The sequence below is a fragment of the Podarcis tiliguerta genome, assembly GCF_965153285.1.
Source record: "Podarcis tiliguerta genome assembly, chromosome: 7".
Classification (NCBI taxonomy): Eukaryota; Metazoa; Chordata; class Lepidosauria; order Squamata; family Lacertidae; genus Podarcis; species Podarcis tiliguerta.
The window spans coordinates 79,285,284-79,312,691 of NC_139540.1; the positions used below are offsets into that span (position 1 = coordinate 79,285,284).

General features: G+C 42.5%; 1 long non-coding RNA gene across 1 annotated transcript; it reads left to right on the forward strand.

Annotated features, from left to right (window-relative positions):
- The first annotated feature begins 24 nt into the window (after positions 1 to 24).
- LOC310681257 lies at positions 25 to 27,408 on the forward strand. The gene is made up of 3 exons (XR_014513175.1): positions 25 to 229; positions 25,765 to 25,919; positions 27,196 to 27,408. It is a non-coding gene; the product is annotated as an uncharacterized lncRNA (long non-coding RNA).

Below are 27,408 nucleotides of genomic sequence, written 5' to 3' on the forward strand. Positions count from 1 at the left end.
TGCTGCTACACCGCCCCCCCGCTCGCAACTTGCGCTGCTGGCCGCTGCCTGCGCAGGTCACAGCTCCGCCGGTTCGAGTCCGGAGGGAGGGCAGTCCTCTTGCATCCCTAAGACCAGCAAACGCGCTCTTTAAAAACCAGGCGCCACATTTCTATAGCTCTTTAGATTATCTTCCAAGTTCTTCAGAACCGTCGTCGTAGTAGCTATCCCCTCACAACAACACTGAAAGGTAGGTCGATTACCTGCGGATGGAGGTAGGGGAGGTGGGGGGGGGGGGGAGAGAATCACCGAGGCTTGTCATCAAACACTAGTTGGGGGCTGAGATGAGATCTGAACCCTTGGCTTCCTAGATCACTGCCCACTCTTTTAGCAACTATGCTACAACTGCTCATTGGGTCATTTCTGCAGCACTTTCATTGTCCAAAGCTATTTCTGACCCATTTCCAGCTTAGCATTATTTGGGACCCATTTCCACAGGGAGCCACGACTGGGAAAGATGCTCACATCCTGTGCCCCTAGCAACCAAGAAGCTGACAACAATATCACAATTTGTGAAAACAATTTAGCCTTATAGTGCAATCCCATGCAAATCTATTAGGTTAGTTCCACTGATCTCAATGGGTTTTGCTCTCATGTAAATGCCCACTGAATTGCAACCTTGCAACATAGGCCTAGGTATCTTTACTCAGAAGTACGCCTCACTGTCTTCAGTGGTGCTTACTCCTAGATATGTGTGCCTAGGATTGCAGATTTATAGTGTGATTCTCTATGTTGTCTACTCAGAAGTAAGTCCCGCTGAGTTCATGGGATTTACTTCCAGGTAAATTAGCACAGGACTGCACCCTTAATCTTATTCCAACCCTCTGAGCACTGTCCAGATTTGATTTCCTTCCTTTCCTCCTAGTGGGCAATTAGGTTGGGCCATACAACACACATCCCCCAGTCTGAAGTTGCCAAAGTCCGTTCTTCTAGCACACCAGGTGGATGTAGAATCTGCAATTTTAAATCTACCCAGAAGGAATATTTCGTTCAGGGTCCAGATCCCATTTACATGGGAAGTTCCTCAGCTTTGGAAGGAACAGGCAGAAAGTTGATTAAACCCAGAAAAGCCTATGTTGAGCAGCAGAAAGAGGTAACACTAAAAACAGATCCACATGGGCAGGAGGAGGCCTGGAAATAAAGACCTTATATCTAATTCCTTTATATCTTGGGAGGAAGATAAGAAATTACCCCTGGGATCTGAATGCTGTTCTTTATTTGTGCTTGGGCGGTTCGCATGGTTGAAATATAGGTCCCCAACTGGAAACACACTGCGGTCCAGTTGATGCATTCTGTAGAATTAAATGGCAAAGCTCTTCCTGGCCTGTATCACTGCAAAGGAAACTCCATCTTAGGAAGAAAGAACCTCCTTCCAGATTCAAAACAAGCAGACGAGGGAGAAGAATGCAGCCGGGAGTCTTCCTCAAGCGCACTCCCCACTGTTGCCTTCGAAAATTGCAATGCTTAACAAAGTAGTTCAATCCAAAGGGAACGAAAGCTTTGCCCACGTGATTCTGCCTGCTGAAACTATAAACAGGAGTGGAGTATGTGCTGGCTGGCTAATAACAGTTCCCTGATTTTAAGGGGTTTGCCATAATCAAGGCCATGATTGCCAAAGCCACCTAACAGGGGTGAATTCAACAGAAAGCAAGGCAGCTACAAGCCAAATGACCTTGTGAATGGCTACCTCTGAATTAATGGCCCTGCTTATCTTTACAGTGGTACCTCAGGTTAAGTACTTAATTCGTTCCGGAGGTCTGTACTTAACCTGAAACTGTTCTTAACCTGAAGCACCACTTTAGCGAATGGGGCCTCCTGCTGCCGCCGCGCTGCCTGAGCACGATTTCTGTTCTCATCCTGAAGCAAAGTTCTTAACTTGAAGCACTATTTCTGGGTTAGCGGAGTGTGTAACCTGAAGCGTATGTAGCCTGAAGCGTATGTAACCCGAGGTACCACTGTACTTGAAGGGAGCACTACTTATTTCAATCACACGCACTTTTGAGAATTCCCAAAGAGGCTGTGCGAGTCTCTTGAAGCAAAAACCACAGAGAGTCTTGTGGCACCTTCAAGACTAACACATTGATTATGGGATAAGCTTTCATGGAATCCAGCCCATTTCCCACCCCGCTGGATATATGCACCTGCAACTCAGGATAACACTTCGTGCATATGACGAAGTGGACTGCACTCCACAAAAGCTTATGCCATAATGAATTTACTTTTGAATAAATCGGCTTAGAACGGCCGCCTTTATTGTGGAATTGAGCCTTCGTATCGCTGTAATCCCTGCAACCTGCTAAAGTCTTCAAAGCTGTTGCTGGTGTATACTTCTGAGTAGAAGGGCAAACAACTTTTTACAGGCTGATCCGAAAAACATTTACTTGGAAATAAGCTCTCTGGCCTTCTGCAAACCTTACTTCCAAAGATCAAGTTGCTTTGCCTTTCTCGTTGCCTGTTACATTTAAAGGTGGAGGAGCAAGAGGTCAGGGATATCAGTTGTTTGGACTGGTGATATTCAGAGTTGTGAACTCACTCAAAGGCCTATTACAGTCAGAAGTGTGGACTGGAACTTTTCAAAAGAAAAAGAAATAGTTACAGTTTGTATCATTGCACATTATGGTATATGAAATATGAAAAAATACCCGTATTTTTCGCTCTATAAGAATCACCAGACCACAAGACGCACCTAGTTTTTGGAAGAGGAAAACAAGAAAAAAATATTCTGAATCTCAGAAGCCAGAACAGCAAGAGGGATCGCTGCGCAGTGAAAGCAGCAATCCCTTTTGCTGTTTTGGCTTCTGGGATAGCTGCACAGCCTGCATTCACCCCATAAGACGCACACATATTTCCCCTTACTTTTTAGGAGGGAAAAAGTGAGTCTTATAGAGCAAAAAATACGGTACTTTATATTTATATAGCACTTTAAGATTCCCAAAGTGCTTCGCAGACAAAATCTCTGTAATCCTTACAAGGAATCCTTTAATTTAGCCCAGTAGAATTACAGTATTTCCATATTGCAAAATGGGTGAGACTTCACTCCCTTTTCTGCTTGAAGAATGAAGGAGCAGACACCTCATATTTTGAAACTTTAATTCCTGTTCCTGAACTCAGACTTGACATTCTGCAGCCTGTATTCTAGCACTGACATTGGAGTTTAATCACCATCTGCCTGCAAGTAAGGCAAACCTCCAAGTTTTGTGCTGAATCAAATCCAGGAGTTTCATTGTGAAATCTGAAGATAAAATGTTAGAAATTCAGAATCAGAAACTTAAACAAGAATCCCAAATGAAAAATTCACACAGTTTACAAAGTTGTATCGTGACAAAGAAGGCTAGCTCTGCTAGCTCATCAATCTTCCTATTTTAAACAAAGAAGCCTTGTAACTCATACAAAATGTGTGTGATGGGGAGGGGAAGAAGGAGGGCAGTTCAAGAAAAAATATATCTAGCCCTCAAGTAGTGCAATTGCTTAAACAGGAGTGAAGTTGAGCTTGTTTAGGGCATGAGGAGTAAGTGAGTAAGTCAACCTTCATCACCCTTGCACCCTCCAGATGTTTTAGACTACAGTTCCTAGCAGCTGCACATCTGGAGTGCATTCAGGTTGGCGATGGCCGAAATAAGTCATCAAATTTCCATTGCATCTATTTGAGTTCCCTTGTGGTTTTGGTACACTGCTTTTTGCTCATCTCCAAATAGCAACATTGAGCCTAATGTGCAAGGACCTGCAATGGGGGACGCTTCTTTTTCCTCACGCTCAATTCATGACGTGATGTTGCAAGGACTGAAATACATTAGAAAGCCCTTCAGGGCTTTCAGAGTGAAAGGAAAGTTATTAATTTGAATTCTGGCTGCGCATATATTTAAATATTAACTATTTACCTGGCACTGACCTGCATTTATCCAGACCTGCAGTTGTACAGAACCGTTGCAGAGCTTTTAAAAATGGGAAGAGGGTTAGGGGGAACAGAGAGGATTGCCTGTTCTGGCCACTTGCCCAGTGAGACCAGAGCTCCCTTTCTTTAATGCAGCCATTTGAAAGATTTTGAGATGGAAATTCACCATATAGATCCTTCAGAAAGTTCTGGGCTGTGGTTTTTGAACAGAAAACTCCAGTTCACGCACATGGAATATATCTTAGATTAGAAGCAACCACGTGTGAGAAAAAGCTCATGGTTTCTTACCTCACTGCAAAGCAACATGCCGAGGGAGCAGTTTGGAGCAGAGAAATGACAGGGGAAAGGGGTGTTTAATTTGTGAAACCTCAAGCGGGGAGGAGTAGCTTGGAAAGGGACAAAACAGGAAGGCAGGATTAGAACCTGAATCAATGCTCTTTGTTTTATATTGCCCCCGCTTAAACGGTCTCGGTCCAGTATATCTGAAGGAGCGTCTCCACCCCCATTGTTCTGCCTGGACACTGAGGTCCAGCACCGAGGGCCTTCTGGCGGTTCCCTCACTGCGAGAAGCCAAGTTACAGGGAACCAGGCAGAGGGCCTTCTTGGTAGTGGCGCCCTCCCTGTGGAACGCCCTCCCACCAGATGTCAAAGAGAACAACAACTACCAGACTTTTAGAAGACATCTGAAGGCAATTCTGTTTAGGGAAGCTTTTAATGTTTGATGTATTAGAGTATTTTAATATTTTTTTGGAAGCCATCAGAGTTGCTGGGGAAGCCCAGAGAGATGTGCGGGGTGTAAATAATAAATTATTATTATTATTATTATTGATGCCGCATTTTTCTCAAAGAACTGGCTGCCAAGGTTATTTATTTATTGCATTTACTTTATATCCCGCCTTTCTCTCCCAGTGAGAAAAGGGCACCTAACCCTTCCCCCTAATCTCTCATTGTTCTTTGGACAAGAAATATGATGCTCAGGGCCTGAAATGGTTGGCATTTGTGTTCCAGAATAATTTATATATCCTTCGTGGGAGTCCTGCAGATGTTTTGAAGGGTTGGTGTATGTATTTGAACAAAAATAGTAGAAGTGCTGTCAACCACATTATAGTGTCATTGTCCACCTTTGTGAACACCTGTGAAATGTTAGAAAGAACAGAAAGAGACCACTTTCCAGTACAGTGGTACCTCGGGTTAAGAACTTAATTCATTCTGGAGGTCTGTTCTTAACCTGAAACTGTTCTTAACCTGAGGTACCACTTTAGCTAATGGTAAAGTGGTAATGGTAGGCCTCCTGCTGCCGCCGTGCTGCCGCCGCACAATTTCTGTTCTCAACCTGAAGCAACCATCCTCCCGACTGTTTTCTAAAGAAAGCTCTGTGTAGAATGGGTTGAATCTGGACTTATTCATACATAGAGTAAACTCACTAAAGTCTGTAGGAATTAAGATAGTCCTCAAGACTGACAATCCCAATTGATTTCAATGGGTCTACTCTAAGGCTGTACAGTGGTACCTCGGGTTAAGTACTTAATTCGTTCCGGAGGTCCGTTCTTAACCTGAAACTGTTCTTAACCTGAAGCACCACTTTAGCTAATGGGGCCTCCTGCTGCCGCTGTGCCGCCGCAGCACGATTTCTGTTCTCATCCTGAAGCAAAGTTCTTAACCTGAGGTACTATTTCTGGGTTAGCGGAATCTGTAACCTGAAGTGTATGTAACCTGAAGTGTCTGTAACCCGAGGTACCACTGTATACACATTGTACCTTTACAGCACATTTAAAACACATTCTTTACCTCAGAGAATTCTGGGAACTGTAGTTCACCCCCCCAGTTACAATTCCCAGCAGCCCTTAACAAACTGCAGTGCTCTTAAATCATTGAAGGGAAAGAATGTGCTTTAAAGGTTTAGTGTGTACACAGCCTTAGTAATTCTGGGTGAATTACTTTGTTTGGAATGTAACCTGTCATATAAATGAATGAAACTCAGTTATCCTAGTGTAGATCCTTATGTAGCCATAAGATGGTGGCAACTGAACCTGAGACATTACACGCACAAGCCATGTGCTCTTCAACTGAGTGATGGGGTACATATGGAATTGCAAGGCTGTAGCTCATCCACTGCAACGAGAACTTGAGAAATCAATCCATGGAGTCAATGGGATCTCCTCTCAGTATGGCTAAGTATGGATCCATCCTAGTTGCATAGCCTGATGAAAGAAATGCACACCACCACCTCTGTCTTAGCCAGAAGCCCACAACCATTTGCATGTTGTTTAGTCGTTTAGTCGTGTCCGACTCTTCGTGACCCCATGGACCAGAGTACGCCAGGCACTTCTGTCTTCCACTGCCTCCTGCAGTTTGGTCAAACTCATGCTGGTAGCTTCAAGAACACTGTCCAACCAACTCGTCCTCTGTCGTCCCCTTCTCCTTGTGCCCTCAATCTTTCCCAACATCAGGGTCTTTTCCAGGGAGTCTTCTCTTCTCATGAGGTGGCCAAAGTATTGGAGCCTCAGCTTCAGGATCTGTCCTTCCAGTGAGCACTCAGGGCTGATTTCCTTCAGAATGGAGAGGTTTGATCTTCTTGCAGTCCATGGGACTCTCAAGAGTCTCCTCCAGCACAATAATTCAAAAGCATCAATTCTTTGGCGATCAGCCTTCTTTATGGTCCAGCTTTCACTTCCATACATCACTACTGGGAAAACCATAGCTTTTACTATACGGACCTTTGTTGGCAAGGTGATGTCTCTACATGAAGCAGGAACTGGCAAGCCACTCCGGTATCCCTCCCAAGAAAACTCCATGGACAAAGACAACAAACCATCTGCATACTTATTCCTGAATAAACATACATACGGTCAGGCTGCAAGCATTCATTCATGAAAAATGATGTTTTAATGTATTTTAATCTTTTGTTGGAAGTCACCCAGAGTGGCTGGGGAAACCCAGCCTGATGGGTGGGGTATAAATAACGAATTATTATTATTATTATTATTATTATTATTATTATTATTATTATATCAAACATTTTAAAGTTTTAAGTAGGACTGTTGTTAACACCCTCTTGCTTCTGAATCCAGTGTGAGGCAGGCCATTGTAGGGTGAATTAACATGGCGCTTAGTCAACAGAGTAGAGCAGTTGTATATAATTGAGGAGGTCACTCAGAAAGTGATCCTTGTTGCGGGGATAACAAGGGCATGACAAGTCTGCAAGTGTCCAAAAGGTAAAGGTATGGATAAAGGTAAAGGTAAAGGTAAAGGTAAAGGACCCCTGGACAGTTAAGTCCCGTCAAAGGCAACTATGGGGTTGCGGCACTCATCTCGCTTCCAGGCCAAGGGAGCTGGTGTTTGTCCACAGACAGCTTTCCAGGTCATGTGACCAGCATGACTAAACCACTTCTGGCACAACGGGACACTGTGACAGCAGCCAGAGCTCATGGAAACGCTGTTTACCTTCCCACACTGGCATGCTTTTGAACTGCTGGGTTGGCAGAAGCCATTACACAGAGGCAAACCCAGGTTTGGTGGATGCAGCCCATGAAGAGCTTGCAGATGGCTGGATGTGCTGGGATATCATGCAAGTTTCCAAACACATTGCAGCATTTACACTGTAATTTTTAGGCAGTCACTTAACACATCTTAGGTGACATAAAACAGTCCATTCTCCATAAGGGCTCGCCATTGGCTTGACCCGAGTTCATTATCTTTAAATGGGGTTGATAGCATGTGAGAGTTAACAAGGTAGTGACAATTATGCTATTATACAATAATTAATGCAACATTTACATTTTCCTATTAGGAACTGCTTGAACAAAACTGTCTGCTAATGATTTAAATTAGCATTTTAAAAAGACTTCTATTGAACACTCACAACTATCATTGCTGCAGAATAACATATATATATATTTCACTGATTATAAATACAGAGAGAGAGAGATGGGGAGAGAGAGAGAGAGAGAGAGAGAGAGAGAGAGAGAGAGAGAGAGAGAAATGAGGGAAGCACAATTTACTGTAACAAACATTTGTTATTCAAATGTTTCTGACATGGAGTCTAATTGTGTTTGCATATCACTGTCATGTAAATAATATCACTGAACCTCAGCTTAAAATGGTGCTAGGATTCTGGAAAAAAAAGATACATAAAGAGAATGAGACAATTTTGCTTGGCTTGACAAGTCTTTCACATTACCCATATATGTTTTAAGTTAAACCAAAATATAGCCAGGGGCAGACAGGAGTTTCAGCAGTGACCACTGTAATACTGAGTATTTTTAATTACTGTAACAATAAATCACAGAGGAATGTCCTCCAGGAGTGAAATAATTTTCTTTTTAAAAAAAGAAAAGCCCAACATCTTGGAATATTTCTGAAATTCAATTAATTGAAGGCACCAGATAAAAGGTACAAGTTCTTAATGGTTGTAAAGGAACCCTAAGGGATGGAAGCGAGCTCTCAGCTCAACTTCAAAGTGTGACAGAAATACTTACAGTATTACTTTAAAAAGTATTCAGATCAATGAATCAGTTAAAATTACTTATACATTTAAGAGCCTTTTCATTTTCTCTTTTTGAGCTGGAGAGGCAGAAGTGCTCTCATTTCCTGTGATACAAAAAAGAAGAAAAAAAAAGTCTGTTGAAACCTGTAAAAGAAATTGTAATTAAAGCCAGCCTTCAGTCAAAAATTGATATTATGGATTTCCAGTTGACACATGATAAAGAGGCCAGGGAAACATAAAAGTGGCTTGATGAGACCTACATTTGCAGGCATTATACTCACATTTCACAGGGTTGTGTAAATACATATTTCCTGAACTGTTTGAGGTGCACCCAGTGCTGGCTTCTCCACTGACATGAGAGCTTCCACTCACCAACGACCATATTGTACCATTCCCCCAACCCACCGTCATGATGTATAATTTCACAAAATGGCACCTTCATGTGTAGAGGCAGCATGCTATGACTACTAGATGCTACATGCAGTGGGGATGAGCTGTTGCTTTCATGTTGGTGAGCTTCCCAGAAGCATCTGGTTGGCTGCTTTTGGAGGCAAGCTGCTAGAGTAGAGAGCCAGTGTAGTGTAGTGGTTAAGAGCTGTAGACTCGTAATCTGGTGAACCGGGTTCGCTTCCCCGCTCCTCCACATGCAGCTGCTAGGTGACCTTGGGCTAGTCACACTTCTTTGAAGTCTCTCAGCCCCACTCACCTCACAGAGTGTTTGTTGTGGGGGAGGAAGGGAAAGGAGAATGTTAACCCCTTTGAGACTCCTTCGGGTAGTGATAAAGAGGGATATCAAATCCAAACTCCTCCTCTTCTTCTTTTTTATTTTATTCTTTTTTTTTAATTAAAATTTGCTTGTTTTACAGAAGTATGTGTAACATCTCTCGTATTTTTTCCATGTAACATTTTTACAGATCAGTTTCATTTGTTGAGACATTAGGGGGAGAAAAAAAGGGGTGGAGATGTTTCTATTTTGATTAATGTATGTAGGGTGGCGCGGTGGGTTAAGCCACAGAGCCTAGGACTTGCCGATCAGAAGGTCGGCGGTTCGAATCCCCGCGACGGGGTGAACTCCTGTTGCTCGGTCCTGGCTCTTGCCAACCTAGCAGTTCGAAAGCACGTCAAAGTGCAAGTAGATAAATAGGTAACACTCCGGCGGGAAGGTAAATGGCGTTTTTGTGTGCTGCTCTGGTTCACCAGAAGTGGCTTAGTCATGCTGGCCACATGACCCGGAAGCTGTCTGCGGACAAACGCCGGCTCCCTTGGCCAATAAAGCAAGATGAGCGCCGCAACCCCAGAGTCGGCCACGACTGGACCTAATGGTCCTTTACCTTTATGTAGGGTTTGGTGTCAGCATTGCTCGTGCTGTTCATTTGTGTTTTATTTGGGGGTGAGAGAGGTTGGGGTTGGCCTAGGGTGCGGTTGTTTGTTTGTGACTGGCTGTGGTGATCTTTGTTTTCGTGTGTGAGTGGGGTGGGTGGGTGGGTGTTTTGGATCAGGTTAGCCATATTGATTTGTATGCTGTTGGCAGATTATTGTCATTGTCTTGTTGGGCTGTGTATGTGATAAAGGGGAGCCATACTGGGGTGAAGGAGTCTTCTTCTGTTTGTCCCCGTGTCAGTTTCAGTTTATTGGTTAATTTTTCTAGTAGGGCTGTTTCCCATACTATTTGGTACCATTGGTCCATACTTATAGAGTTGTTGACTTATGATGGTTGATGGACTGCTTTGGGGAGGTACAGGGCTGGCCTAAGACATTTTTCTGTCTGTTGTGAAGGACAATATGGTGTTCCTCCCCAGAAGTAGACTCTGTCTTCAGTGCCAGGGATGGGGCAGTGTCCTCTACTGTACTTAAGGGCAGCAGAAGTAGACAGGACAAGTTACATGGCACACACAACTCTTATGTGGGAGATGGATTGAGGATTCAATATGTATATTAAAATTTAAACCTCCTATTCCACGTGTGTGGGAGAAATACAAAAAAGTAAGCAGACTGTGAAGCCCTTATAGGTTTTGCAGCTTACGAAAACTTAGGAATTGGGTAGTTATACCCTTTTATTTGTGGTCTATTGACCTTGCTGTCTTCACCCCAATTGCAGAAAATGAACCACACTTTTTAGTAAGTTAAACAAAAATGTTTACTTACATTTCAATGCAGGCAGCAAATAGAAGACAGGTAAGAAAAACTTCTTAGGTACAAAATAAAAAAGTTGGCTTCAGTATAGGTTGTGGGTCACCCTCCCCCAAAGGCTGTGTGTGTTTGAAGCCCCCAGACACATGTCTGATTAGTTTGGAGGCATGGTACAGAGGGAGTCTCCTCAAAGGCAGGAGGAAGTATAAAAGTTTTGTTACAGAATTTCCACCCATAGTAGGCAGGGGAAGTAAGCACACAGAGGGTCCTCTCTAGGAAGTTTAAGAACTCTCTGTATACTAGCCCTGTTCTTGTCTGGCAAAACATGCATTTGCATTTTGGCTACAAACCCTACAGCTCTGACCTCCAGCTCCTTAGCACAGCTCCCTGCCTGCCACCTGAGGCAGCTGCTCTACTCTGCATAATGGTAGGGCCAGTCCTGGGGACACTATTATCCTGGAACAAGGAGGTATTTAGGGACACAGGGAACCACCTTATACCAAGTCACATGATTGCTCCATTTAGCTCAGTATTGTCAACACTGAGCTGGCTATGCCCCTGTCCCCAAGTCAGCCTAAATGAGAAAGTGCTCATTTGCTTGCCCAGTCCCAGAATTGGGCTGCTCGCTTCACAAATAGCTGTGCCCATCCTGCTCTTCAAATAGAAGATACAGGGTGTGTGATGATTGTTGGATTAATGTCCTTGTTTGGGCTTAGTCACACATCTCAGTTTATGATGTAACCTGACACATGTAGCCCTCTGATTTATGCATTAAAGCCTTTGATGGAAACCATGTCAAGAGTTCCTACTGTATCATAAGACCACATGTTATGTGTATATGTGCATGCCAACCTTTTAATGCTCATGGGCACATTTAGACTTTTGAGTGAGTTCTGTGGGTGCCACCCTTCTTGCAACATCTCTGTTTGCTCCTCTGGACCCTCATCCCACCAGGACAGAGAGGGAAATTGCACACATGCAGGTGTTTCACTTTTCAAGGGATCTGGGTAAAAGTTGGATCCACTGGAATTAATCTGAGCCTTGAATCATAGAGTTGGAAGAGACCACAAGGGACATCGAGTCCAACCCCCTGCCAAGCAGGAAACACCATCAGACCACTCCTGACATATGGTTGTCAAGCCTCTGCTTAAAGACCTCCAAAGAAGGAGACTCCACCACACTCCTTGGCAGCAAATTCCACTGTCGCACAGCTCTTACTGTCAGGAAGTTCTTCCTAATGTTTAGGTGGAATCTTCTTTCTTGTAGTTTGGACCCATTGCTCCGTGTCCGCTTCTCTGGAGCAGCAGAAAACAACCTTTCTCCCTCCTCTATGTGACATCCTTTTATATATTTGAACATGGCTATCATATCACCCCTTAACCTCCTCTTCTCCAGGCTAAACATGCCCAGCTCCCTTAGCCGTTCCTCATAAGGCATCGTTTCCAGGCCTTTGACCATTTTGGTTGCCCTCCTCTGGACATAGAGCTGAAACAGGAAGTGGCAAGGAGCGCCACTCTTCCAACTTCCTCCTTGTAGTTTGCAAGGGAGAAAAAGGTAACCACCCTGTGCCCAAATGGGCAGTATGAATGGTGTTGGTGGTGGGAGTTCAGAACCTTTGTTGGCACCAGAAGCCTGAGAGAGCATTTTGTGACCTCTGGATACAGTCTCATAGCAGTGTCCCTGGTATGTAGGTTTTTATGCGAAATAGCAATTAAAAAAACAACCCTCTCCTGCAGATTGAAGTGGCAAAATTTCACCAGTTCAACTATTAACATTACAATAAATTATGAAAATGAATTGATTGCTCCATGGCATCATATTCCAACAGCCAGTAACAGAGAACAAGGTCTAATTCTTTTCTCCATGACTGAATACTCCATATAAATGTCTGAGTCCTCATTTGCAACCAGAAGTTCTGTGGTCCAGAAGCAAGTTTGCTGTCACCTGTTGTTTGCAGGAACTTGGTATAAAAGAAGAGAGTGGGATGGAAGGAATTGCAACTTGTTGTCAGGAGGATAAGTTATGAACACCTGCTCAGAAGTGCATGCATCCCAGAGAACTCCTTTGAACTAAGAGTTATTATGACACATTTTTGATAACTCTGTGGACTACCTTCCCACCTACTGTGCTGGCAAAGGGGAGCGCTGTGGGTCACTGAGCAATGAGAAAATTCACAGTGGATTACAATCACAAAGTCAACTGTGCTAAGGTGTCTTATGATGGTTTATTCTCCAGAAACCAGAATAACAATAAGAAAGAAAGTTGATTCCCAACAGACAGTCGAACAGAGCAACGAAAGTTCGTGACAGTGACCTATAAAATATATGGATCACCATCTTGCAAAACAATTTCCTGTATGGAATTGTAATGCAATGTGTATACAAGATGATAAGAATGTACTCACAATCAAAATATAATGCAAGCCCTGCAGTCGTTTCAGTTTGTAATGCTGTCCAACTTAAAACCTGCTTTTAGGCTGATGGTAATACAAGTTGATGACGATGCTGCAAAGAGCTAGTCCGGTATAGTGTCTAAGAGACTGAGCTGCCTTATTATGATTATTATTACCTCCTTCAATAGCACTTCCAGTCTAGAAGCTAACCATCTCCTCAGTGGGAAGCTAATCTAGTTCTTAATTTCAGCTGATGCCCTACCCAAGAGGATTCGGTGGGGAAAAGAAATGGACGCCATCAACAATTCATGCCCTTTGCAATGGTGAGGTGGTCCCGGGATTTTGGCCATTCAATAACCATAGCCCAATGGGAAAATTTATGGAAGATCATTTGGAAATTCACAAATTGTTACACGATTAGAGAGAACTTTCAAAAAATGCAACATCGATGGTATCTAACACCATGGAAACTTTCAAAAATGTATAAAAATGTGTCAAGTAATTGTTGGAGATGCGGAGACTCAGGAACATTCTACCATATGTGGTGGATATGTAGGAAAATGCAGGTATTCTGGGAGAGTATACATGCAGAACAGCAGCAAGAGTTTTGATCGCAGCAAAATGGAAGAGTATTGAAATCCCCTCTATACAAGATTGGATCCAAAAGCTGACAGAATATGCTGAATTAGATGGTTTATCAGAAAAAATAAAGAATAAATCAAAACAGGAATTTGTTTCAAAATGGGAGGTTTTCAAAGAATATCTGAAAAATAAATATAGTAGTTTAAATTCTGTTGCAGCATTCAAGGAACTTCAGTAATAGTTGCAAGGTAGATATAAGAAATTAGATTTATTGAGAATAAGTTTAATTATGATAAAAGTGTGTATTGGCAATAAGTAATATGAATTTGAAATATGGAATAGATGGGAGGTTGGGTCTTTAGGGTTAAGACCAATAGATGTTTTATTGTTTGCTAAGAAAATTATGTGTCTATGGTTATTTTTGTAATTTGTGTGTAATTTGGTATTTGTGTTTTTTTTCCTTTTTTCTTGTTGTATAAATAAAAAACTTTATAAAAAAACAATTCATGCGCTTTGGAAAGTTGAAAAGTCATACTTTGCCAATATGAATGAAAGGAGGACATACAAGACCTTTCAAAACACCAGAATATATCAGCCATTAATGGCGAAATTCTCTTGGCCCGAAGTCATAACTTTCTGGAGGGGTCCAGCATTGTGTAAGCAACTCAAATTTTAACACATCTGATGGAGGATTTGCTTTCATTACATAGTTCCCTTTATCCAGCTCTTCCTGTTCTTCGAGTTGTACAGTACTGATACCTTTCTCAGCATTTTCAGTTGGGATGTTCTCATGCCCTGCCCCTGTCTGTACCTAGATCTTTTCTGTCTCTTCTCCATGCAACCCCCCCCCCCCCAATTGCTTAACAACTCTCAATGGTCCTCAATTGTTGCTGTGGTGGTTATTGTTAGGGGAGGGGAGGGAAACCCACTCATCATATTAGCATAAAGTGAGACATCTGTTTGTAGTAATTGAAGGAGGAGCGATGTTTGTAATGCAGAATTACTCTTGCTTGGAGTGGTGTAATTTGTTCCTACACAAACTTCCTTTTTCCCATTCTTTTTTTAAAAAATAAATCTGCTGACTTTAGGAATTGTGGGTTTGCATATGGTGGGTAGACAGAGCTTCACTGGAGATAAATTTGGGGGAATGATAGTGATTCTCATCTCCAAAGGGTAAGGGATATACAGTGGTACCTCGGGTTAGAGACACTTCAGGTTACAGACTCCGCTAACCCGGAAGTAGTACCTTGGGTTAAGAACTTTGCTTCAGGATGAGAACAGAAATTGTGCAGCGGCGGCAGCGGGAGGCCCCATTAGCTAAAGTGGTACCACAGGTTTCAGTTTAAGAACGGACCTCCAGAACGAATTAAGTTCTTAACCCGAGGTAGTAAAGGTAAAGGTACCCCTGCCCGTACGGGCCAGTCTTGAAAGACTCTAGGGTTGTGCGCCCATCTCACTCAAGAGGCCGGGGGCCAGTGCTGTCCGGAGACACTTCCGGGTCACGTGGCCAGCGTGACATCGCTGCTCTGGCGAGCCAGAGCCGCACACCGAAACGCCGTTTACCTTCCCGCTAGTAAGCGGTCCCTATTTATCTACTTGCACCCGGGGGTGCTTTGGAACTGCTAGGTTGGCAGGCGCTGGGACCGAACAACGGGAGCACACCCCGCCGCGGGGATTCGAACCGCCGACCTTTCGATCGGCAAGCCCTAGGCGCTGAGGCTTTTACCCACAGCGCCACCTGAGGTACCACTGTATTAATAATCAGGTGGGAGGAGAAAAGGATGGAAGAATGAATGACCAGGATGCAGTTTCCCTTCTGGAAAAGACTTACACCTGCAGGTAAAGTCATATCCCCAATGCCAGCCAACCTTTATTGTAAGGTTCCCATCAAGGCAGCATGAAGGATAACTTCATTATACAACTTATGATGCCTTTATTTCTTTGTCTTGTACCCTTTCTGATTCCGTTTAATCACTTAGCTCTGCTAATTTCTTTGGTATTATATGGAAAACTAGGTTTTTAGCCCACCTAGGCCAAACAGAATTGTATCTACCTATGAAGAGAGTGTGTTTTGTGTTCCCAAGTCCTACAATTTGGAGTTCCATTCTGGGTTCCATGCAACTTCTGAAAATTCTTTGGAGGGCAGCTTAGAGCATCTGAGAAGTTAAATATATTTATTCCCTCCACTGTGCTCTGCTTTGCATGCGTTAATATTGAAACGCTACCTGTCACCAGCTTCTCCTGTCACGTCTCCCTGTTGACTTCTCTGGCATTCAACACAGCTTCCTGGGGCCTCGACTAACCCGAGTTATTTTCTCATCTTGAATTTTGCCACCTTTTTGCCACCCTTCTCCCAAGACCAGTAATGCATATTTCTGCATATTTTTATCTAATCTCTTAAATGACCTTGATGCAAAAGCTGGCATTTATTTTTTTTAAATAACAAAATTGCTGGCCAGGTTTTTCAGTTATTTTGCTCTGATGTAGCTTATCGTTGTAGTTTATGTGTTTTAAATTTATACTGTTTCTATCTTTTCTTTGTTATATGTATTCTGCTGCTAGGTGCCTTAAAGGACTTTGTGAAGCCATGTTGGGTGGGGTATGAATAATAATTTAAAAATATCAGCAACCTTTTTTATTATAAAAAAGCTAACGCCACTATAATAATAGCGGCAAAGGTGTCTTCACACCTTGTAATCTGTGGTGGTGCTAAACACTCAAATCAAAAGGTCAGTCACCCATAAACCACACATTAAGGTTCTGTCTGCACTATCTATTCAAAGCAGCATCATACCACATTAAACAGTCCTGCTTCCCCCCAAAGCATCCTGGGGACTGTAGTTTGTTAAAGGCGTTGGAGAGCTGTTAGGATCTTTAGTGCCCATGTTGTTGTTGTTGTTGTTGTTGTTGTTTAGTCGTTCAGTCGTGTCCGACTCTTCGTGACCCCATGGACCAGAGCACACCAGGCACTCCTGTCTTCCACTGCCACCCGCAGTTTGGTCAGATTCATGTTTGTAGCTTCGAGAACACTGTCTAACCATCTCGTCCTCTGTCATCCCCTTCTCCTTGTGCCCTCCATCTTTCCCAACATCAGGGTCTTTTCCAGTGAGTCTTCTCTTCTCATGAGGTGGCCAAAGTATTGGAGCCTCAGCTTCACGATCTGTCCTTCCAGTGAGCCCACACAGAGCTACAATTCCCATCATCATCATCATCATCATCATCTTTAATTTGGATACCGTCTTTCTATCTTACAATACTCAAGGCGGTCCACAAGCTGAAGAAACAAAAAATGTACATCTTATAACAATCTAATGCAATACAAAAATGTGATAATAAAACATAACTTCAAAATAGGCAACCTACACCAAAAAGTAACATTCAACAATCATTAGAATATTATTAAATAATAATAACATATAAAAGTTAAACAGAAATCCACTCAACAGTTACAATAAATAATTTCTAAACTATAATCTGTGGTCTAAACCACAGAGCCTAGGGCTTGCCGATCAGAAGGTCGGTGGTTCGAATCGCTGTGATGGGGTGAGCTCCCGTTGCTCGGTCCCAGCTCCTGCCCACCTAGCAGTTCGAAAGCACGTCAAAGTGCAAGTAGATAAATAGGTACCGCTCCGGCAGGAAGGTAAACGGCATTTCCGTGCACTGCTCTGGTTTGCCAGAAGCGGCTTAGTCATGCTGGCCACAGGACCCGGAAGCTGTATGCTGGCTCCCTCAGCCAATAAAGCGAGATGAGCGCCACAACCCCAGAGTCTGCCACGACTGGACCTAATGGTCAGGGGTCCCTTTACCTTTATAATCCATAAAACAACGGCAAGCCACAGTACATAAAATAATACAATAAAAATTGAGTAGCAGAGACTACAGGGTGGAGCAAGGCAATTGGAAGGAGGCCTTGCCTGATGGAGTCTCTCCCCTGAGAATGTGAATTGCAGACTCATAGGGGTCTCCTATGAGGGGAGGCAATTCTTCTTGCTGCTAGCAACCAGCAGCTAGTCCCTATGAACCGAAAGGATCAGAATGGGAATGGGTGTGTGTGGTAGGGGACATTTTGTGCTAGTGGTGTTACATATGAGCATACGCATCTGGACCAATCCTGTCTAATCTGACAGGCAGTGTGGCTCTCTAAACCCAGCTACATACAAGCTTCTTTAGTTAGAGGCGCAAATAGGGCCGGATTTTGGTAGCAGAGCACCCTGAACGTGGAGAAAATATGGCACCCCCTCCCAAATATTTCTTATTTTCACAATAATTCCTTTGGGTACAGTTGCTTTTATAATGGGCTGTCTTAGTAGCGTATGTAAATACGTATAGTTGTGAAAATAACATGCAAAAGCGAATTGCCTTGGGGAAAGATACTGTGCAAAAATGTGTCTTGTTAGGGAAATTGAGTACAAATAGGTGTGTATCAGGAGCAACCAGAACTAAAAGGGTGATGAATTTTCAAGAGGATGTTGCTTCAAAAAATGGTCTCAGACTGATATGGAAATGTAGAAACCGGAATGGACCCAGGAGTGAACTTTGGTAATATGGCACCCTAAGGTAGGACAAAATTTGGCCCACCCCGGACCCAGGAGTGAATTTTGGTATTATGGAACCCTAAGATAGGACAAAATTTGCCCCCCCATTTATTATTCTTGGACTCCATGATCACTGCAGATGGTGACAGCAACCACGAAATTAAAAGACGCCTGCTTCTTGGGAGAAAAGCAATGACAAACCTAGACAGCATCTTAAAAAGCAGAGACATCACCTTGCCAACAAACGTCCGTATAGTTAAAGCTACGGTTTTCCCAGTAGTGATGTATGGAAGTGAGAGCTGGACCATAAAGAAGGCTGATCGCCAAATAATTGATGCGTTTGAATTATGGTGCTGGAGGAGACTCTTGAGAGTCCCATGAACTGCAAGAAGATCAAACCTCTCCATTCTTAAGGAAATCAACCCTGAGTGCTCACTGGAAGGACAGATCCTGAAGCTGAGGCTCCAATACTTTGGCCACCTCATGAGAAGAGAAGACTCCCTGGAAAAGATCCTGATGTTGGGAAAGATAGAGGGCACAAGGAGAAGGGGACGACGAGATGGTTGGATGGTGTTCTTGAAGCTACCAGCATGAGTCTGACCAAACTGCGGGAGGCAGTGGAAGACAGGAGTGCCTGGCGTGCTCTGGTCCACGGGGTCACAAAGAGTCGGACACGACTAAATGACTAAACATCAACAACAATATTTATTATTTTCATAATAATTCCTTTTGGTACAGTTAACCTGTATATTTACCCGTATAAATATAGGCTGCTGCTGCTCTTGTTCTTGTTGTTCCTATTACTATTGTTTTGCGTCCCCATAGCCCTGATGGACGCATTCCTGAATGAAGCTCACCATATGATGCAACAACTTTGAGTTTCTCTACCCTCAATTGAGCAGAGGTCAATGGTGTTGAGTGGGACGGGCGGCAATTAACAGTGTGATTAATCCCATATCATCCATTGAATTTCACTGGACATTACAGAAGAGCAGCAGGGCACTGTGTACACAGATGCCCTTTTCAGTGGCAGTCTTGCGTCTTCAGTAACAGCTAGTTCTGCCATAACAAGGTGACTCTCCCAGAACATTGCGTTCTTCCAGCCATAATTCAGCAAGATAGCAAGGCAGGGTAGATTACAAAATAAAGCAAACACAATTAATTTAATCATTGACTCAGTCGTATAATTCAAGGGCGCTCAAGTTTCTGCGAAACGCAGACTTTTCCGATTCGTGCAGTGAAATAAACTCTTAACTCCTAGAAACAAAGTAATGAACATTTGTTATTTCTGTGTGACACTGCCATGTCTTCCCTTCTTTTTCTACTTTTGTAGCCTACTTTAAAAGAATTCCAAGTGTTTCCACCTTTAATCAAATGAATCTTTCAGAGCTTTAAAAATGATTTTCTGGTGCTTTTATAACTTTAACATCTCCTGTGAAATCTTTAGGGACTGTATAAAATCTAAGTAAAAGTATTCCTAATCCTTTCCTATTATCATCTCTGTTTACTGTGCGGCAGCGCCACAGATTTCTGAATTCTAAATACCTTAATTATTTAGCAGTATATCAGAATAATACGTAATAAAAAGAGACAAATCATCATGTTTTTTTCAAGAGGGAGTGCATCATACCTGAGCAAATGACCTGACTTTTCCATTAGAGGCGACGCGCTGAGCCCACAGCTCACGGTGTTCACACTCAAATGAAATGCAGATTTCTTTTTGAACATTTGACAGACATTTAAATATAGAAATGGTTCTGTGGGCCCTTCCAGTAGCTTTGAAAAACCACAGTTCAGACCAAAAAGGACAGCAAAGTTTCATCAATAGATTAGGCTGCAGTCCTAACCCCACTTACCTGGGAGTAAGCCCCATTGAATTCAGGAGGAAGTAGACTTAGTGAGGGTTGTGTTATATAGCTTTAGTTCAAACCCTGTGTTGGTCAGGTGTTTGGGACTACAATTCCCATCAATCCCATGCTGTCTGGAGCTGATGAGACTTGAAGTCCCAAACATCTGGAGAGTGCAACTGTACTGTACAAGCATTCTTTAGTTTTAGCAATTTATTTAGATTTTTTTTTTTTTTGCAGTACTATAATTAGCCAAAGTCTGAATGAGGGACCTGAGGGATATGAGTGCTCCATCAGTGGAGAGCATCTCTTCTCCTGGGGTGGCACCTACACCCCAGAGCGGCCCTGGATTGGCTCCCAGAAAGCTCCGTGGGTGAAGTAATTGTGCAGCAATGTTCTTGGGCACAAGCCTGCGATAGCTCAGTCGAGCCCCACATTGCGCAAAAGATTCCTTCATTGCAGGGTGTTGGACTAGATTACACTCGGAGTACCTTCCAACTCTAAAATTCTATGATTCTATAGTGCAGACCCCAATGCCAGCCTTCTTTGTGTTACTGATCCCACCACCAGTCAACTTTGTGGAAAAGGAAACAGGCTGTTGGGGTTTGGGAAATTGCTTGGGCACCATCACATTCTCAAAGATGGTAACAGGAATGTGAGGAATCTCTATCATCTATCTATATCTATCTATCTATCTATCTATCTATCTATCTATCTAATCTATCATCTATCTATCTATCTATCTATCTATCTATCATCTATCTATCTATCTATCTATCTATCTATCATCTATCTATCTATCTATCTATCTATCTATCTATCTATCTGTCATCTATCTATCTATCATCTATCTATCTATCTATCTATCTATCTATCATCTATCTATCTATCTATCATCTCTCTCTCTCTCTCTCTATCATCTATCTATCTATCTGTCTATCTATCTATCTATCTATCTATCATCTATCTATCTATATATATCATCTATCTATCTCTATCTATCTATATCTATCTATCTATCTATCTATCTATCTATCTATCTATCTATCTATCTATCTCTATCTATCTATCTATCTATCATCTATCATCTATCTATATCTATCTATCATCTATCTATCATCTATCTATCTATCTATCTATCATCTATCTATCTATATCTATCATCTATCATCTATCATCTATATCTATCTATCTATCTATCTATCTATCTATCTATCTATCAATCATCTATCTATCTATATCTATCTATCTATCTATCTATCATCTATCTATCTATCTATCTATCTATCATCTATCTATCATCTCTATCATCTCTCTCTCTCTCTCTCATCTATCTATCATCGATATCTATCTATCATCTATCTATCAATCATCTATCTATCTATCTATCTATCATCTATCTATCATCTATCTATCTAACATCTATCTATCATCTATCTATCATCTATCTATCTATCATCTTTCTATATTTCTATCTATCTATCATCTATCTATCTATCTATCATCTATCTATCTATCATCTATCTATCTATCTATCATCTATCATCTATCTATCATCTATCTATCATCTATCTATCATCTATCTATCTATCATCTATCTGTCTATCATCTATCTATCTGTCTATCATCTATCTATCTATCTGTCTATCTATCGTCTATCTATCTATCTATCTATCTATCTATCATCTATCTATCTATCTATCTATCTATCTATCTATCTATCATCTATCTATCCCTATCATCTATTTATCTGTCTATCATCTGCAGAACTCTTTCTGAATTCAGATGGGGGGGGGGTCTTACCCATCACTAAAGAAAAAAGTGTGCATCAGGTATCAGAAGTCTGAGAAACACTATCTTAGATGAAGAGGTAACTGATTTTGTTTTTTCCTCAGAGCACTCAGAGAAAAAGAGGCCTTCACAAACAAAATTTACACTGTTCTGAACATTAATGGTCAATAGCATGAAATTATATACAACTATAGCAGAAGGGAAAACAAAATGGAAAGGGAATCTAGGCCTCTCAATCAATATCTGTCCCTGTACATATTTTTTCATGGTTCAATCGCTTTTTGCCTTCTGCTCTTCAACATTCAAGCATTCTGTAGTATTAAAAACAGGTGAATGATTATAACTAAAACCCAAATCCCACTGGGGCCCGGAATAAACCTCCCCATTCAACGTGTTTCTTCAGTGCAGTTAAATGGCATTCGGGGAGCCTGTGGGCATTTTACTTTGAATATAATATTGCTGTTATTCCCAAAGCGTGTGCCAGAAATTACTCGCTCTCATGGGACTCATGTTCCCACTTTCAGAAAAGGCTGCCCACTGTATCTCTGCACCATCTACAGTTCTTTTTTGGTCTTTCTTCATAGTCTTCACCCCCGCGCATAGCACCCCCGATCCTACAAGACTCCTGGCAGAGCACTCCTGGACTGCCTCCCCAAGTCGCAAACCTTGAGGTTCCCACCAAACCTCAGTTCAAAGAACCAATTGTGACTGGGGAGGTGTAGCCAGGGGAGTGGACCAAGTAAGGGTTTGGTCCGCTCTTTAAGCATAAAAGGGGGTGAAGCCTACCCTGGTTGTGTGCAAGGGCATTGTGCTGGCAAAAACAGTGATCATGGACTTGGAACAATTCCATGCCATGCACCCTAGCATTTCCATCCATTGGTCAGAACATATTCCACGTTTGCAATGGTGGGGCGCTCACAAACCATCCAGGCTGAATTCCACATTGGGAAAAAATTAACAGGACTATCCACTCGGCAATCTTGCGTCTTGGGGGCCGAGTCGTGAAGCATCTGGACATTAAAACCTACAGAAGGGATATTTTTAGGCCTGACGGAGTGCACCTTACCACCACAGGAAAGGAACACTGATTGGACAACATCAGGCATGGCCTCCTGGAATGGTTGTTGGACTGCTAAGGGTTTTTTCAGGTGTCTTCGTGGCGAGACCACGATTTTGTGGTCTCAAGTGGTGGTTATAGGCCTTGGGCAGAATCCTTTAGTCTATCTTCCCTAAAGGGGTGGGTGTATGAAGCAGTGACCGCCCCTCCCCCGTGGTGGCGATCCCAGGGTTCCCCATTAAAGGGGTTGTGTTGAGGGGAGTCAGTGGCCATACGCTGAAAGGTTGTCACTGCACTCCCCTGTGTTGCAGTGAAATGGGGGGCGGGCTGTCTGCTTAAACATACGTCTTCCAGAGCCAGCCCAATCCCCAAACAGATTGGATGACCCTGATGTGCCCCAGATGCCTGGCTGGGGACTGGGAGGTATATACTTAGGCCCAATGCCTAAGCCAAGGTCTTCCTACATCTGAAAGTTTAATAAAGTTGTGGCCAGTTTTAATCCCATAACACAGGTATATCCAAAGTCCGTTTCAGAGGTTTAATCTGTGGCAGTTTATTTACTGGGGTGAAATCCTAAAGAAACCCTCAAAAACGTCAATCCTAAAAGAAGCTCAACAACTCCAACTCTAAAAAACAACTCTGGTTGGCCTTCTGGTCAGCCCACACGGCCCTTCACTTCATCAAATCTGGCCTTCTTTGAAAAAAGTTTGGACACCACTGCCATAACACGTTGTCATGAGTCATTATTCCACCTGGGTGTTGCCTGGGGGTCTCCGCCTGGGCGCACAATATTTCACACAATGCCTCCCAGTCTTGGAGACTCTCCCCTGTGACTTTCTTAACGCAATGTCTTCCAGCAATGAAATAATGCCGGGGGATGGAAATTTTCCAAGAAGAACATCAGAGGATGCCACTTTTGGTGCCTCCAGATTGCCAGTATTTTGCAAGAGGTGTTCAAGGGCATCATGGAACTTTAGGTTTGTAGAATTAAAGCGCATTGAAGGGGCTCTGTCTCCTTAACACAACAAATCAACTTGATAAAAGAACCAGGCTTTTTGTAGTTTGGAAGGTGATGGGGAAATGCATTGAAAAGTGTGGAATGCATAAATGGCTAATGAGAAGATGTGTAAATACCTTGCAGAAAAATCAGGATGGGTGCAGGATGAATATAAGCGCCATACAAACAAATCAGAATAAATGCTCAGTCAAGACTGGATATGTGGTAGCCTCTGTGTAGGCAAATATTTCATCTGAAGGAGCCCTCTCTACTTGTTTATATTAAAAAAATTGTAATGGTTGAAGATGATGCAAGGAGAAAAATGGTTTACGGAAGGAATGGAAACTTTGAAACACCAAGTCAAGTGTATCAGTGATTTCAATAGGACGAGAAACGATGACCTAACTGATGTTATGCTAGGAATAAAATAGAAATATGCTGAGGCTAGGCCAAGCCTGGATGGGAGACAGAAAAGCTTAGAGAAACTATTACAGAATGATAGCTGAACATCATGTTAGCGTGACAGGAGATTCTGAGCACACACAAAGAAGTTACAGTGACAGAGTTTTTCAAGGGCTCCTAACAGTTCACTGAAGATGCAGTGGCAACCAGTTCCATCCATGCAATAAGCAATGTTTAAAAATAACACCCCTCTTGAGCTGACAATCATTGTGGAAGAACAAAGATTTGTGCGGATGAAAGGAAGGAAAAGTTCAGTGATATACAGTGACTGTTCATAGTGAGGTTGACAGGAATTTGTACTTCTGTCCAGACGCTGCTTATTTCACTGTTTCCCAAAATCCTGATAGCTGAGGCTCATTTTCCCCTTGAATTAAATCTGGAGACATACTTTATTATTATTTTTAACACCTGAGATGGTTTGCTTTCAGAGTGTGGGAAGACAAAGGTTTACCTGCTCTCTCAGAAACCCACCCTCCTGTGTTCTACATGGGCATTTCATCAGCCCATGGGAGCCGGCGTACAGCTTCCGGGTCATGTGGCCAGCATGACTAAGCCACTTCTGGAAAACCAGAGCAGCGCATGGAAATGCCGTTTACCTTCCTGCTGGAGTGGTACCTATTTATCTACTTGCACTTTGACGTGCTTTCAAACTGCTAGGTTGGCAGGAGCAGGGACCGATCAACGGGAGCTCACCCCGTCGCAGGGATTTGAACCGCTGACCTTCTGATCAGCAAGCCCTAGGCTCTTTGGTTTAGACCACAGCGCCACACGCGCCCCTGTTGGTGTCATTAGAGTCATAGCAAATGTATGTGTTGTAAAGGAGTTATTATTTTCAGTCATGATTTTACAAAGTAGCACCAGAAAGTGTGGGCAGGAGGGGAGAGGATAGTTTGGCATTGTTTTCCTTACTTTGCCAACACACACTATAAGGTGACGAGTATATTTTTAATCTGAAGAAAGCTACTTAACGTTACAATGCCCATTCATGGAATTAATGTATATTCCCATTGTTGATTCATAATGCCATGTCGGGAACAAACTGCCAGAGGTCCTAACCTGCTTTTAAAATGGAGTTAACAAACGAAATAGAAATACGAAACCGAAAGCGCACACAACCCTCCACATTAAACTCGCATTTTACCTGTAATTTTGATCCTTTTGGGTTAAAGGAATGTTCAAATGCTTTCACAGTAGTTTTTTTTTTTTGATTGAAAGAATTTGTAATTGGATTTCCAAACATGCTGCTTTCATCTTGGGCAGTACAATATGCACTTTGATAATAACACGGCTATGTCATTAGAAAGAAATCCATTTACGAGCTTCGGCATAAAATGAGATACAGAAGGAGACAATAAAATGCTTTCTAACATAATGTACCTTATTTTTCATTGTATTCCATGCCTGCATTATGAATAAGTAATTTTATAAGTGCATCACCAATACGGTTCGCCTGATCAGTGGCTGCTGTCTGTGAGCTGTCAGCTTTCCGTTGCCACCAAAACCGTTCTCACTATCGCATGAATATCTAATGAACTTTATGCAACTTTATTGCAGATCAGAATCGGGGGCTAGGAACTTTTTTCATGAATTTTAAAGTCGTCTGAATGAGAAAAATGGAAACTGTCAATACCAAAAGGAGGGAAAATGTGAACATATACAAATGGTTGCATTTCCCCATCATCCTGAATTTCCCCGATTTTCATGTAAGTGTTCATTACACTTCCATGTATTCACTGTAGCTTTTCTTTTTGTAAGTCGTCTACCTGCCAGTTGTTCTCAGCTTTAGGGATTTTGTCATAGGTTTTTCTCTCCAAAGAACAGGAATGTAGGGGGAGCCACTAGGGGGCGCATTGGAAGATGGCCGACAATACCATCTCTCTGACCCACACGGGGTAATTAAGAGGCTGTTATGGGAGTAGGCAGCCTCCCTTGTTGCCCCAAGGAAATGGGGAACACTGCCCTTGCCTGCTGTGCCCATAAATCACCCCCTAATTCGAAAGAAGGGGGTGAGGGCCCTAGGCAGAATGCCCCTGTGTGGACCTCGGCTCTCCTGGACGCTGTCTCTGATCGCGCACTAGTTGCAGCAATTTGGAATAATTAATTACAAAAGAAGCAAATGCACATATTTCAAGTGAAGAAGGGGAGTGAAGTCTGCTAATCTAAGTGACCTCTGCGAAAGAAGACGACGGGTTGGAGAAACAGGAATATTTTACGATGAAGATACACCAAAGGCTGGGTATGTTGACAACAACGGGACTGAATGGGGGGGACACCTTTTTTACTTTCCTTCTATGTGATTTACAAGAACCCCTCCTCATTAGAATCGTTGGTTGAACTGACCCAAGCAGGATGATTAAGGTCTGTGTGGAGATAAACTTTAACCAAAAGTATGCTTTATGGAGATCGAGAAGCAATAAGAGCTTTTGGGAATGGTGCAGCAATTAATTTGGAGTCGCCATCTTGCCAAAGGATTTATAGCCGGGAGGAAGAACGGATGTTTTCAGACTGCATTCCTAGTGAATCTCCTCAGAGGTTTTGAGAAAGGAGGCAGATTGGTGAAGATTAATGACGCTAAGACTGTTTTGATGTATGGAAGTGATGTTATATGGAAAACGTCTGGATATGGCTACTGGATAAAAAAAATAATATCCACGCAGGATTACAAACTGTTCTAACCAGCTTGCGGAGATTATCAGAGGTCACAAAGAGAAAGGGAAAATATATGAAAATAACAACAAGAGATGTGGAAAAACAATAAGAAAGGACTGGATAGTACTGTGAACATCATAAGATTAGATTTGTGGACATTAAAACAGCAGTAAGAAGCAAGAAGTTGATTGGATCCCCTTTGGAACTTGAAATATGGGTACCCCCAACAAAAATTTAAAATTCAGCTGTGTAATTTGGAATTTATGTAATTTGGTTTGATTTGATGTGATTGGTGGGTTAATAAAAAATTATTCTTAAAAAAAAAAAAAAGAACAGGAATGTAGGGGTTTGAATCAAGCTAAGACCATCTAGTTCAAGGGTAGCCAAAGTGTTGCCGTCCAGAGGTCTTGGACAAGACTTCTCCACATCCCTCTGACCTTACCAACACCTTACTGTGAAGATCTACTCATAACCATGACTTTTTAGAGTTGGTGACTTGTGGAAGTCAGTTGGTAGTTCACCACACCTCAACTAGTGTGATGCAGAGTC